The sequence below is a fragment of the Petaurus breviceps genome, unplaced genomic scaffold, assembly GCF_028583685.1.
Source record: "Petaurus breviceps papuanus isolate PSGF00001 unplaced genomic scaffold, PetGlider_PUasm1.0 90881, whole genome shotgun sequence".
Taxonomy (NCBI): Eukaryota; Metazoa; Chordata; class Mammalia; order Diprotodontia; family Petauridae; genus Petaurus; species Petaurus breviceps.
Window position 1 is genome coordinate 3,216,726 of NW_027187369.1, and position 13,472 is coordinate 3,230,197.

The 13,472-nt window shown below is 39.2% G+C and overlaps 1 protein-coding gene across 1 annotated transcript in view; it reads right to left on the reverse strand.

Moving 5' to 3' along the window:
- TENM1 (teneurin transmembrane protein 1) overlaps positions 1-13,472 on the reverse strand; it is a 782,231-nt gene that overhangs the window by 660,393 nt on the left and 108,366 nt on the right. The window contains exon 2 of the mRNA XM_069074038.1: positions 12,268-12,352. The gene's annotated coding sequence lies outside the window, so the exon portion shown is untranslated. The remainder of the gene's footprint in view (positions 1-12,267; positions 12,353-13,472) is intronic.

Consider the following 13,472-nt stretch of genomic DNA (forward strand, 5'->3'; position numbering starts at 1 on the left):
GCCGTGCTCCAAGCTGCATCCAATCAGAGCTGCAGCAGTGAGCGTGTCATCCTGTTCTTCCCCAGTGATTTGCTCGCTGGCGCCATTGAGAGCAGTGCCATGGAGGAGAGCTGAGGCAGGACAACATAAGCCCTCCCCTGAAAATAAGCCCTCTGGTGTTTTTCTTTCCAAAAAAATAATAAGACAGTGTCTTATTATCGGGGAAACATGGTACTACTACTACTACTACTACTAGACTCACCCAACAGCCAACAAGCATTTCTAGAGTAGCAAAGATAAAACTTAAGATAAAATCAATTTCAGTCTTGGCTTTAAACTTTGTTTTCTTTTTAAGAATGCTGGAAAAATAATGGCCTGAGGCAAAAGATATGAACTCTTTCAAAAAGTAGCTCTTCATCAGGCTACTAGGTAGGTGGTACAGGGGATCTATCTATCCTGTCCTCTACAAGAGTCCCACAGGCTGCACAGAGAGCTAAATAATTGAAGGGAGTATCTCACATGACTAGATCACAGCTCCTTGTGGGCTACTATAGCACACATGTGAAACACCTTGCCAGAACCTTCCTGGAAATATTGGTTAAGAAGGGGGAGGTTATATTTTCCTGCCTAATAGGGGGAGTGTTGACTAAAAAAGTTCAGGATCTTTCTTTCCAGCCTTTGCAATGTCATGTTGCCAAAAGACTAGCTCTCTCCTTAGTTGAACTTCAAGCAAGGAATAAAAAGAGGGACTTAAGGGAAGCTGAAACCTGTGGAGAATGAATTGAGCAGTTGGCCCTAAGGGAAGAGAGTAACAGAAATGTTTCTTTAAGCTGAAGAATCCATAAGCAGCAGATGTGAAAAATTGATAGGGCTTTTGGAGCCAAACTGGCCAAGAATCCAAAGAGGAAATCCAAGGGCCATATATAAAGCCCCAGAAGTAATTTCACTGCAGAATAGGATTCGGGATATTAGAAAGATGAATTCTAATAAAGGCTGAGAAGATCAAGAATAGATTTATCTATGCAATGTAGCATAGTAGAAAAACAGTCAATTTGGAGAGGGAGGGCTTCAGTTTGAATTCCAGCTCCTCTCCCTATGTGACTTCAGTTGACTCACTTCTGTCTCTGACTCAGTGGGAGATACACTAGGTTGTTGTTTGGTAGTATTCTGACTCTCCATAACCACACTGGTGCTGTTCATGGGATTTTCTTGGCAAAGATACTGGAATGGTTATAACCATTTCCTTCTCCAGTGTCTCCCCATTTAGATGAGGAAACAAGCAAAAAAGCGTTAAGTGACTTGCCCAGGGTCATACAGCTAGTACGTTTCTGAGGCTGCATATGCACTGGGGTCTTCCTGACTCCAGGTCTGGTGCTCTTATCTACTGCCCCACAATCTCAAAGTTCTTGCCAGATCGAAATCTGATCCTGTCATTTGTCACACCCAAGAATAAGAAGCAAGTAATACTGATAACAAAAGAATTGTTTAAATTCAGCTGTTTTACTCAAGAATTATAGTTCAAGAAAACAAGGAAGAAGATGCCTAGAAAACAGTTTAGATGAGGGACCCAAGGTGTTATCTAACTGCAAGTTCATCACTTTATTGAGTGGTGACCTCCTGAAAGCTGCATCTGTATCACTAATATGCACAAGTATAATGAAACCCTCCAAGAGTGCTGTGCATGAAAGATACACAATACAACGATCGGAATGTATGTGAAGTACACAACTCCATTCTCCAGATGATCCAAATCTGGCCAGGAAGACCAAGAGGAAGATGAAATGAATTAAAAAGCTACACATTGGGTATAACAACAACAAGGAAGAACCAGCAGAATGTTTGAGTGCTGAAGGACACAGGGTGAAGGACTGGAAAAAGCAGGAAAAGGTAACAATAAAATCACTAGGCTCCGAGAATGAAAAGCCAAGATAATAAATGAGTTTACAATATCTCAGACCTGAAGATTTCTTTCACAAAGAGGGTGGGTCACAAAGAAAAAAAAAACAAAACAAAGCAAAACAAAACATGAACACTGACACCATCAATATCTACTTCACTTAGCAAGAAGCAAGATACCTGAAGGATATTCAAGTAGCATCTGGATAGATTGAATATTTCAATCCTCATTTATCAAAACCCTTTATGGAATAAGAACTATTTTTGCAATGCAACATGCTGGTCATATTGAAGCAATCTATTTGAAAGCCACATTTTATCTCAATAATCATAATGAAAATCTTTCTGTATATAGCAACTATTTCTGATAAACAATACACAATTTATATTGAATGATTTTTCATCTTGCCCTATGTTTATTTCTAAGAGTTGTTCAGGCTTTGCCACAAATATTTTGCAGATAAGCTTCTTTGAATCAGGGGAACACTTCCTTGACTACATTATTTTTCCACTTTCCTATCCATTTAAACAAGTTACATCAAAATCCCATTATGTGACTTTTCTTAGGCTTAAGAAAATACCATCAAGAGGCAAATAATTAAAGGAAGATTGATGGCCTTATAGAAGCTTTCCTGGGAAGCAGGTCCCTCTCTGAGTTGGGTGCAACATCTGCTTTACACATCTGTTGAATGCTAGGGATCACATGACAGGGTCAGATCATCTTACCCTCTTATTGACCCCTTGTGCTAGCAAGGTTTATGCACTTGAATTGCCTGCCCCATCTTCCTGGGCTGATCCCATTTATGTACTTCACTTGATAGAATCCAAGAGCTTCCTAGGCCAAGAATTTCACACCAATTCAATTCAATTCTACAAGCATTAACTAAGTACTTACAGCCAGGTCCCAATCATTATGAATGAGAATTCAAATGTGTGTGATCACTTCATAGGATCATTAATTAATTAATTCATTCATTAGGACCTAGCTAGGCCAAGAACTGTTCTGGATCCTAGAGATACGAAGGAGATGTTTCCCTCTCCTTAAGGAACTTGCTCCATAAAAACAACACATACACAAGTTGTTGTGGTTGTTGAGTCATTTTGGTGGTGTCAGACTCTTCATGACCCCACCTGGGGTTTTCCTGGCACAGACACTGGAGTGGTTTGCCGTTTGCTGTTGCAAACCTGGGTGCCTAGAAGGATGATGAGCGCCTCCTCATAGAGAGGAAAGCCAGTAGGAGAGGTGAGCTCTTAGGGGAAAGAGAATGAGCTCCATTTGGGCCATGCTGAGTTTGAGATGCCTATCCAGGTAGAAATATCCAATGACCATACGGGACTGGAGCTAAAGGGAGGGACCAGGAGTAGTTCTGCAGACTTGCATTGAAGTGGCATCTGCATTGAAATGGTAATGAAACTCAAGAAGGTGATGAAACTGCCGAGGGAAAGAATGAATATATGGCCTCAAAAGAAGAGTTCGGACAGAGTCCTGCATTACATGCAATAAAGGGGACAGGGTATGGATAATAATCCAGCAAAAGAGACTGAGAAACAATGGTTAGGTCAGGGGAGAACCATGATATAGGACACTGACAAAAACCCATAGTTCTCCTATCTGGTCCCCAGCCCATTTCTTGAATCAGGGAAGAGCACACAGCCTTCTCGATTCTGTGCCCTGACCTAGGGATGAGTCTAAGTAACCTTTTGTTTACGGGGTTCTTTTTTTTACCTCATTCTAGTACCCTGTCTCTGACTCTAGCATCTGAAAACATTTGGTTTTCTGGCTCTCTTCAAGGAAGGGCACTATAATCTGGGAAATCTGACAGCCCCATGTTCTTAATTACTCAGTAGAGATCTTCCTTCTGGGAATCACCTACAACTCTTCTGAAACTATAAAAAAAAAACATGTTCTGAAGGACGAGTAACTTAAATTCTCTATCCCGGCAACCTCAGACATGACAACTTACAGTAGATCCTGTCTTATCACCTGTCTACCAGCAAAGTCACCAAAGCTAACCTGTCTCATCGCTGGGGATGGGGTTTGGGGACAGGCATTGTTAAATAGCTCAGGAAAAGTGGATTCTCGGCAAAAATGGATATCGAGAAGAGATCTCATTTCTCTAAAAGTCACTTTCTTTGAAATAACTCTATAAGGGTAAGTGGCACAAGTATCATTAGCCACATTTTACAGATGAGGAAGCTGAGGCTCACACAAGGAAAGTGATGAGGTCACAAGCAGCAGAGACTCAGATAAGGTTTTATGATTCACAGACAAGTAGGTCAATGTTTTTAGTAGTCAGCCCTCCACTAGCCTGCAGCACCCTCCTCCCCCCCCCCCATTCTCTGGCATTGTCCCCTTCCTCCAGCAATCCCAAGTATTTAAAGTCCTCTTGGGGCTCTGTCTGTCATGTGGGCCCAGTCTACCAGGTCCACCTTGCCCCATGCATTTCTAGACCTTGACTGACATGTGCCTCCAGGTGAACCTTATTTGTCCTATCTCTCAGCTTCCCAGGGACCTTCTCTGCTGCCAACCTGGCTAAGCGGGTCAACTAGCATGCATGGAGGGCCACCTAGAATTTAACTTCTTCCAGATCCCACTTTCAGGTGTCTCTAATGCATGGACCACAAGGTCTAAAAGCTATAAAGGACTCTAGAAACTTAAGGCATTAGTTAATTCTTTGTTCAACTAGAACTGAGATCTTCCTGGTTTTGAAGCCAGTGCATTATCTACCTTCTTTGTTTTTTAGTGTATAAAACATTATTAAATGATGATATAACTGGTACACTAATATAATAAATAATCATTAATGAGGCACTTTTTGGAAGGCCTTATTCTTATTTCATTAGCTGGAATCTCAGTTGTTGAGGGTTTCAGGTCTGATTATGGTACTAGCTCGCCTTGTGATCTTGGGGGAAACCTTAACTAGTCTGTGCCTCTGCCTCCTCAGGGGCAAAGTTTAGCCAAAGTAATCATTTGTACCTGGGTATCAAGCACAGAAACATAGAAACTGACAGAAGTAGGCATTGCTGATCAGCAGCACGGGTCTGTCAGATACCAATGAGAGTCAAGGGTAACTGACAAAGACCATGTTAATAGTCCATCGACAATGAAAAGCAACATGTGCCATCATGACAGAGACATACAGTATGTTAGGAATGCCCACTAAAGAACCAAAGAGTTATGAGTATTACATATGAGTCAGTCTCAGAATCTAAGGCCATTTTTTCATCACCGGCCATTTGTCTCATATAAGGTAGAAACACCCTCCATCACTGAGGGTCAGGAAGGAAGAAATCAAGTCATATTGGCTCTATGATGAAGAGGTGATCCTCTTTACCCAAGGCCAATTCCTCTATGTGCACCCTTGATCTCAACCCCTTCCACTGTAACCAGCAGGATGCCTCACTATCATCCCTCCCTAATATTTAATCTCTTCCTATTTGTTGGTTCCTTCCCAGGAAGGACTGTCTACATACACACTCATGTCTCCCCATCCTTAAAGAAACCCTCAATATATCCTACCATTCCCACTACCTATCAGTTGATCTCTCTCTTCCTTTTGTTAAACAAACTTCTTGATACAGCTATCTACATTCCCACTACCTATAAGTTGATCTCTCTCCTTCTTTTGTAAGACACATTTCTTGAAACAGCTAACTACATTATTGCAAACTATGTCCTCTTCTCTTTCTTCTAAACCCTCTTTGAACTGGCTTTTGAACTCATAATTCAACTGAAATGGTTCTCACCAAATATGCCTATGATATTTTAACGTTATTTCATATATAATGTCCTTTTTCCAACCCTCATCTTTCTTGACCTCTCTTTAACTTTTGATATGCCTGAATATCTTTTCCTCTTGGATACTCTCTTCTCTTTTTTGTGGGACGTGATGTCCCCTCTCATTGGAGGCTTTTAATCAGAGGCAGGAAGACCACTATAGTGGGGATTCTTTTTTGATATAGGTAGGATTATGTGGCTGGTGATTGCCCTTCCAATTTTTAAGTTCTGTGAATAAATTAAGAGAGAAAGAATTAATTTTCCATATCCCTAGAGCAAGTAAGAATTCCAAGTATCCTTCTGGGATGTGGTTCTGTTTTTGTGCATTTTCAAGTTAGTCTTGAGGACGCTTATATAGCAACTTACACCTGAATAACAACTGCAGAATCTTATACACTGCATACCCCAATTTAACAGTAAGACAATGCTATCTTCCAGGCACTTTTCACTTTGGGGGAAGATTCAGTAGGGAATCTTCCCCCAAAAGGCCTTTTGTAATGAAGGGATATTTAAAACAAAGGGAAAAACCTTCTGCTAGCAGGAATAAATTCTCATAAAGTTTGTTGCTTTCTGAAATATACTTTGAAGACTGATAGCATGGACAGAGCAGTAACTGAGTCCTGATGAGTACGATTCTCTCTTCTTTAATTGTGAACCAGTCAGGATATTGTGGCACATCCCCTTGGCAGATCAGAGCAAAACTTACTGAGAGACTACCAGTCCCAAATAAGTCATGATGTCTGAGGCATTATGGAAGCTGCATTTCTGGGACCTATGGATACCTAACTCAAGGCTCTGGAACAGGGCATGGACCTCAACCAATTGGTTTAACATCCTTATTTGTTTCATTTATTTGAAAAACATTTTTAAAGTAATATGTTGCCCACCCCTGTGAGACATTGAGAATGCCAAAGAAATAGTCCCTGCCCACAAAGAACTTATATGTGATTGGGGGGAAGGCAGGGAAGGAAGACAATACTCACAGAGAGAACACAAAATCATTTTCTTGAGGATGTGCCCAGTCTCAGCCCTCCCAGCCTCACAAGGCTCTTGTAATGAGAGTGCTTTGAATATCTTGAAATATTAGCTTTCAGTAGTGGTCATTTTGCTTTCTGATCATTAAAAGAAATGCTAATATGACTTTGAAAAATGGGAGGAGGACAGCAGCTAGGTGGCGCAGTGAATAGAGCACTGGCTCTGGAGTCAGTAGGACTTGAGTTCAAATCTAGCCTCAGACACTTAACGCAAAAACTAGCCATGTGACCTTGGGCAAGTCACTTAACCCCAACTGCCCTCCAAAAAGCAAAAAAAAAAAAGAAAAATGGGAGGGGGTAGATTCTATGGCCCTTGAAATGTCTGCCATGCAACGATCTCATAGCTTCCAAATTCATGAATCAGTGATGCTCCTCACTCCCTCTGCCTAATGTTTTCAGCCCCCTTGAAGCTCTGGCACAAGATGGAGACATGGCCTTGTGCCACATACTCTCTGGGGGGGGTGGAGTTTTTGCATTCATGGGAAGGCTATTCAAAGTCTCCAACCTACAGCCCCAAATCCTAGAAGCAGGCTGGTTGTCCTCATTTTTGTCTGCCTACACAGAAATCTTTGTAGTTTGGAAAGCCCAAAGCAATTGCTTCAAAAAACATCTTTTCTTCTCCTATTCCTTTCCTCTCTTAAACACAATAAAACAGAGCAAAACCATACCCAGACTCCCTGTTTCTCTTTCTTAATTTCCTCTGTTTTTCTTAAAGACAGAGGTATTCTGAAGGAACTCTGAGCGGGGTGGTGGTGTAGTGGATAGAGGTCTGTGTCCAGAGTCAGGAAGACTTATCTCCCTGAATTAAAATCTGGCCTCAGACACTTATGAGTTGTGTGACCCTGGGCAATTCAGTTAACCCTAATTGCCTCAGTTTCCTCACCTCAATATTTGTTGGACAACCTCAATAAGTTGGAGAAGGAAATGATAAACTATTCTAGTATCTTTGCCAAGAAAATCCCAAATGGGGTCGTGAAGAGTTGGATATGAATAAACAACAATAACTGTGATGGAACATATGTTTCTTTTCACCCTATTAGAACATAAATACTTCATTATCATTTAGCTCAGGAGATTTTAATGTGGGGTCCACAAATCACCAATTTTTCAGGTTGTCTATGAACTTGAATGGGGAATTTTTTTTTTTAATTTTCACTAACCTCTCACTAAAATCAAGCATTTTCTTCAATGAATTACATTTCTTTTGATTCATTTAAGACAACATTCTCAAAAGTGGTCCCTAGGTTATGTTAGGCTGCCAAAAGTCTTCACAACATACAAAAAGGGGTAGCAATTCATGGTTTAGCTACTTTAAATTGCTCAAATATATTTACTTTTTTAGGTTTCTCTTGATTTCTGTGCTTGCACTTCAATGTTTCCACTAAAATATGATCTTTTCATCAGAAATACTTGAGATTCCTCTATTCTATTAAAAATTCACTTCCTCTTTGAAATTGAAAGGATGCTCATCAACTAGGGAATGGCTGAACAAGTTGTGGTACATAAATGTAATGGAATACTATTGTGCTATAAGAAACGATGAGTAGCCAGACTTCAGAAAAACTTAGAAAGACTTACATGAACTGATGCTGAATGAGGGGAGTAGAAACAGAAGAACATTGTACATAGTTACAGTCACATTGTACTATAATCAACTTTGACAGACTTGGATCTTCGCAGTAATGCAAGGTTCTAAGACGATTCCAAAAGGCTCATGAAGGAAAATGCTATTCGCATCCAGAAAAAGAATTACAGAGTCTCTTTTTTGGTTTTGTTTTGTTTCTCTTTCTTGTGTTTCTTTCCATTAGTTCTAATTCTTCTTTACAACATGACTAATGTGAAAATGTTTAATATGAATGTATATGTAGAGGCTATATCAGATTGCATTCTATCTTGGGGAGTGGGGAAGGGAGGACGTGGGAGAAAATTTAAAACTCAAAAGCTTGTGGAACTGAATGTTGAAAATGAAAAATAAATGAATAAATTTTTAAAATGCACTTTCTCCCTATATAATTATACTCAGGTTTGTAGGGGAAGTTAACCTTGGTTGTAATAAGCCTTGGGATAAATATTATATCCTAATTTTTTTTTCTTCTTAACTGTAGTTGTGCCAATCTTCTGTCATTCTGGCTGTTTTTGTTTGGTACTTGTAGCCTTTCTTTCTGGATATTTGCAGTATTTTTTTCTCTGAGCTCTCAATTTTGCTATGAAATTCCTGAGTATTTTCAATTTGGGATTTTTTTGGAGTGGATTCTTGAAATTTTCATTTTGTCCTCTAGTTTTAATATATCTGAGCAGGTTTCTTTTATTATTTTAAAAATATGATATTCAGTATTACAAAAACCCAGGGAAGAGACAATGCCCAGAAGAAGATAGTAGTCAACCATAGCTGACTACTTCTCTCTTTAGGAACTTAGGGGTAATCAGAAGAGGATATGGTTTTCTGGCATACTCCCTATTGTGTATTAAGTAGCAAGCCCAAATTAATTAGCTTTTAGAAGCATTTCATGGAGACTCCTACTTATATAAGATGCTCTATCTTCTATTCTAAGTTATTTATTCTCCTTCTAATCCTTTTCTCCAGAGCTCTTATTTTAGTTCTAATTTTGCTTTTTATCTCTTACTTCATTTCTTCCAGATACTCTTAGAGTCCTTGTGGACAAGTAATTTCTATTCCTCTGAGGCTTTGCTTCTATTTCTTATGGAGTTACTTTCTTCTCTATTTGCATCTTGGTTTTTGCTTAACTAACAGTATTTCTTCACTGTGTTTGATGTTTTCTCCTATTTACTCCTGTTTCCAGTCTCAGTTCCTGGACTGAGACACTGTTCCAGGGCCAGGCCCTACCCTCTCTGACCCTCTTGGATGGGTTAAGTAGGCCCTATTTAGTCCTATTCCTTCTGTTGTCTGAAAGTTGCTGCCACTGTTATTCTGGATGGGGTGACTGTTACTAGCTCTCTATCTTCTACTCCAGTGATATCAAACAAATAGAAATGGGGACCACTAACCTAGACATAAGGATCCTTGCAGGCCACATGCTGACTTAGTCTTAAAATGTAATATTGTTGGAAGAAATGAACGATATCTATAAGCATATGAAAAAATGCTCTAAATCACTATTGATTAGAGAAATGCAAATCAAAACAAGTGTGATGTACCACATCTCACTGGTCAGATTGGCTAAGATGACAAAACAGGAAAATGACAAATGCTGGAGAGGATGTGGAAAAATTGGAACACTAATGCATTGCTGGTGGAGTTGTGAACTGATCCAGCCTTTCTGGAGAGCAATCTGGAACTATGCCCAAAGGGCTATAAATAATTTCATACCCTTTGACCCAGCAATACCACTTCTAGGGTTGTATTCTAAAGAGATCATAGAAGCGGGAGGAAGACCCATATGTACAAAAATATCTATAGCACCTCTTTTTGTGGTGGCAAAGACTTGGAAATTAAGGGGATGCCCATCAATTGGGGAATGGCTAAACAAGTCATGGTATATGAATGTAATGGAATACTATTGTGCTATAAGAAATGAGGAGCATATGGATTTCATATCTACCTGGAGAGGCTTATATGAACTGATGCTGAGTGAGAAGAGCAGAACCAGGAGAAATTTGTACACAATTACAGACACAACATACAGGTGACGGCCAACTTTGATGGACTGGACTCTTCTCAGCAATTCAGGGTTATAAGACAACCCCAAAAGACTCATGATGGAGAGAGATGTCTACATTCAGAGAAAGAACTAGAAAGAAAAAGGTCTGAATGCAGATTGAAGCAAATTACCTGCTCTTTCTTTTTCTTGTTTGGTTTTGTTTCCTCTTCCCCATTGTTCATTCCATCTGTTACAATTCTTCTTTATAATCTGACTAATGTCTAATGTATTAGTATATATTCATTTATATTATGTATATACTTATATTATGCAAATAGATCCTATACTTGATTGCATGCTGCCATGGGGCAGAGGAAGAGGGAGGGGGAGAAAATTTGAAACTCAAGGGATTGTGGAACTGAATCTTGTAAACTAAAAGTAAACAAAGAAATTAATAAAAACAGAAAAAAATTTAATATAATGTTATCTATGCTTTGTTGTATTTTTACTTATTTTGTTAAATACTTCCCAATTACATGCAAATTCAGTTTACATGTGAGAGTATTGTAGGCCACAAGCTTCACACCTCTGTTCTACACCTTCTCATCCATATCTTTCCACAAATACTCCAAAGAAAGGTAGGCCTTCCTCTCTTTCTGTTACAATTTCAAAGTAACATCAAGGCTATTCCTTTACCTTCTTATTCTAGCTATAAAACCAGCCCACCTCCGTTTATAGCCTAGCATGTCCTCAACAATGTGCTTTACACTATTTCCTTCAGGTAAAAAAATCATTGCTAATGCACTAATACCTGCTAAACCCTCCACTTACACTGTTCCATTGTACCCTGGATTCTCTGTAATTCTGACTTCTGAAATCATGGTATTCATTTCATGATTTCTTTGCCACAGAGAAATCCCTTGGAAGAGCTTGAGATGTTAGAGAACATTATGTTGTGACCCAAAACCATTGCACTATTTACCTTAACTCTTTCTGAACAACATTTTTAGAGTTTCACTTAAGGAAAAAAAAAAAGATTTCCTAGGCTAGACAGTATGAATGCTTTCTTTGACATTGAACATTTACAGATAAGAATCCGGCCCAATTTCTATGTAACTCTGATAGCTGATATCTAGTGAAACAAACAAAGGACTTCTCATGGAATCTATAAGTAGCTTTTAAAATAGATTGAGACAAGGACTGGGCAGTGTATTGAGGCCTTTGTTTGTTTGTGCAGAGATTAATTAACAACAGACCACCCCAAATATGCACTTATGTGGAAAATTAATTTATACAAGTCTTTTAAGGGAAATGCTGTTTAAACAGCAATTACATTTAAATGCTTCTCCTCCCACACACTCAAAAGCATCTATTACTTTATAAACTACACTAATTAGTATAGAAACTACTTCAGACAGCAAATGACAATGCAGATATAATATTAAAACTGCAAAACAAGCTTTCTAGTCACTGAAATACATAATGAACAAAATGCTTATATAAGGCTCCAAAACCCAACAACCCCCCTCTCCACCTGGATGTTCCAGAAGCATCTCAAATTCAGCACACACCAAACTGACCTCATAGTTTCTTCAACCCCGTTTCTGCTTCAAATATCCCTATTTCTGTTGAGGGAACCCTGCATTCACTTGGGTTAACAACCCTGGCAGCATCCCTTGAAAACTTGTTTGTTTCCATTGGATTTTGACTGAATTGGATGTAGTTTGTATACATACAAAGGGTGCCTCACGTCTCTCTACTCTAATTAATGTAACTAATGAGATGTTCAAAGCCTTGATAACTTCATAAGGTGAGACCATCTCTTTGACTGAATTATAGAATCAATCAAAGTAATAAATTAGATCCAAATAAGTCCTTAATAAGTTTAGGAGGAGTGAAGTAGTACTTTTAAGCCACTGGATAAAATCTGATGATAACACACAGGAAATATATTGGGATTGGTTGAAAGAATCAGACATACCTCTAGGCCTGTGTAAGTCAAAGAACGGATTTGATCAGGAAAGAGTCAAGCTTCAGGAACTCTTGAGGAGGCTGGTTCCTTGAACCTGTATGAGAGGGAAGAAATGGGAGGGAGGAGAATGAGTCCAAAGGGAATGACACATTGCCCCTTCATTGACTAAATTAGTAGAAAATTACTAAATTAGTAACAAAGAATATATTCATCTATGAACTTAGAGAGGTCAAACTAGACAGCTCGAAAGACAGCCTCAGGGATTGTGACCTGTTTGGAAAAGCAGGAAGTTGAGCTGTTCACTCTACAAAGACACCTTAAGAGCTCATCAGAGAGCTCCATCTATGGAGAACTTCATGAGGACTGTGCAAAGAGAGAAAATGACTTCTAGTAACTTGGAACAGTGAGTTTTTCCTTTGCTCACATGAGCTCTCTCTATTTTAATCCAGGTGGCCCCAGGACACTCTCCATTGCAAAGTTTGTTCTTTGGTTGGGGAGATGTTTGGTACCAACTCTTCTTACTATGCCAATTCAGTAAATATCTGTTTATAAAAGCTTGATAACAGATAAGTTAGTTCTGGCCTGTTTGCTGAGCAACATAGAATAGATGAGAAAACCTTGCAGCTCTTTAGAGCTACCCTAAAATTCCCAAAGGGAGATGTAAATACATTGTTGTCTACCCCCTCCTTCTGGATAAGGTCTCCTCCCTGGATTTTGTGATGCTGATATGTTAGATTCTCTGACTACCTGCCTGTTCCTTCTCATTCTTCTCTGCAGGATCATCAACTGTATTCTGTCCCCTATGTATGGTGGTACCCCAGGGCTCTCCTTTCTCCCAGGTCTTCTCTTTTCTCTATATATCCTACCTTAGTTACAGTATCATAGGGTCATAGACATAAAGTTAGAAGAAACCTTCGAGCCAGTTTAACACAACTCAGGAACTTGGTTTATGCAGTTCTAATATTACACCTGTATTGTCATTTGCTATCTGAAGGAGTAATTTCTGAAGGACAGCTAGGTGGCAATGCAGTGGGCAGAACTTTTTTTTTACCTCCTTGGGCACATGGCTAACAAGGAGGTAAAGATTTTAGTCAATTTCTTGACATAATTTCAGATTGTTTTCTAAAACAGACCACTGCATAGCTTCTCACAACCCCTCCTATAATGACTATTTCCTTCTTTTGTCATCTTTGCTACTTTGTTGGGTGTTTTCT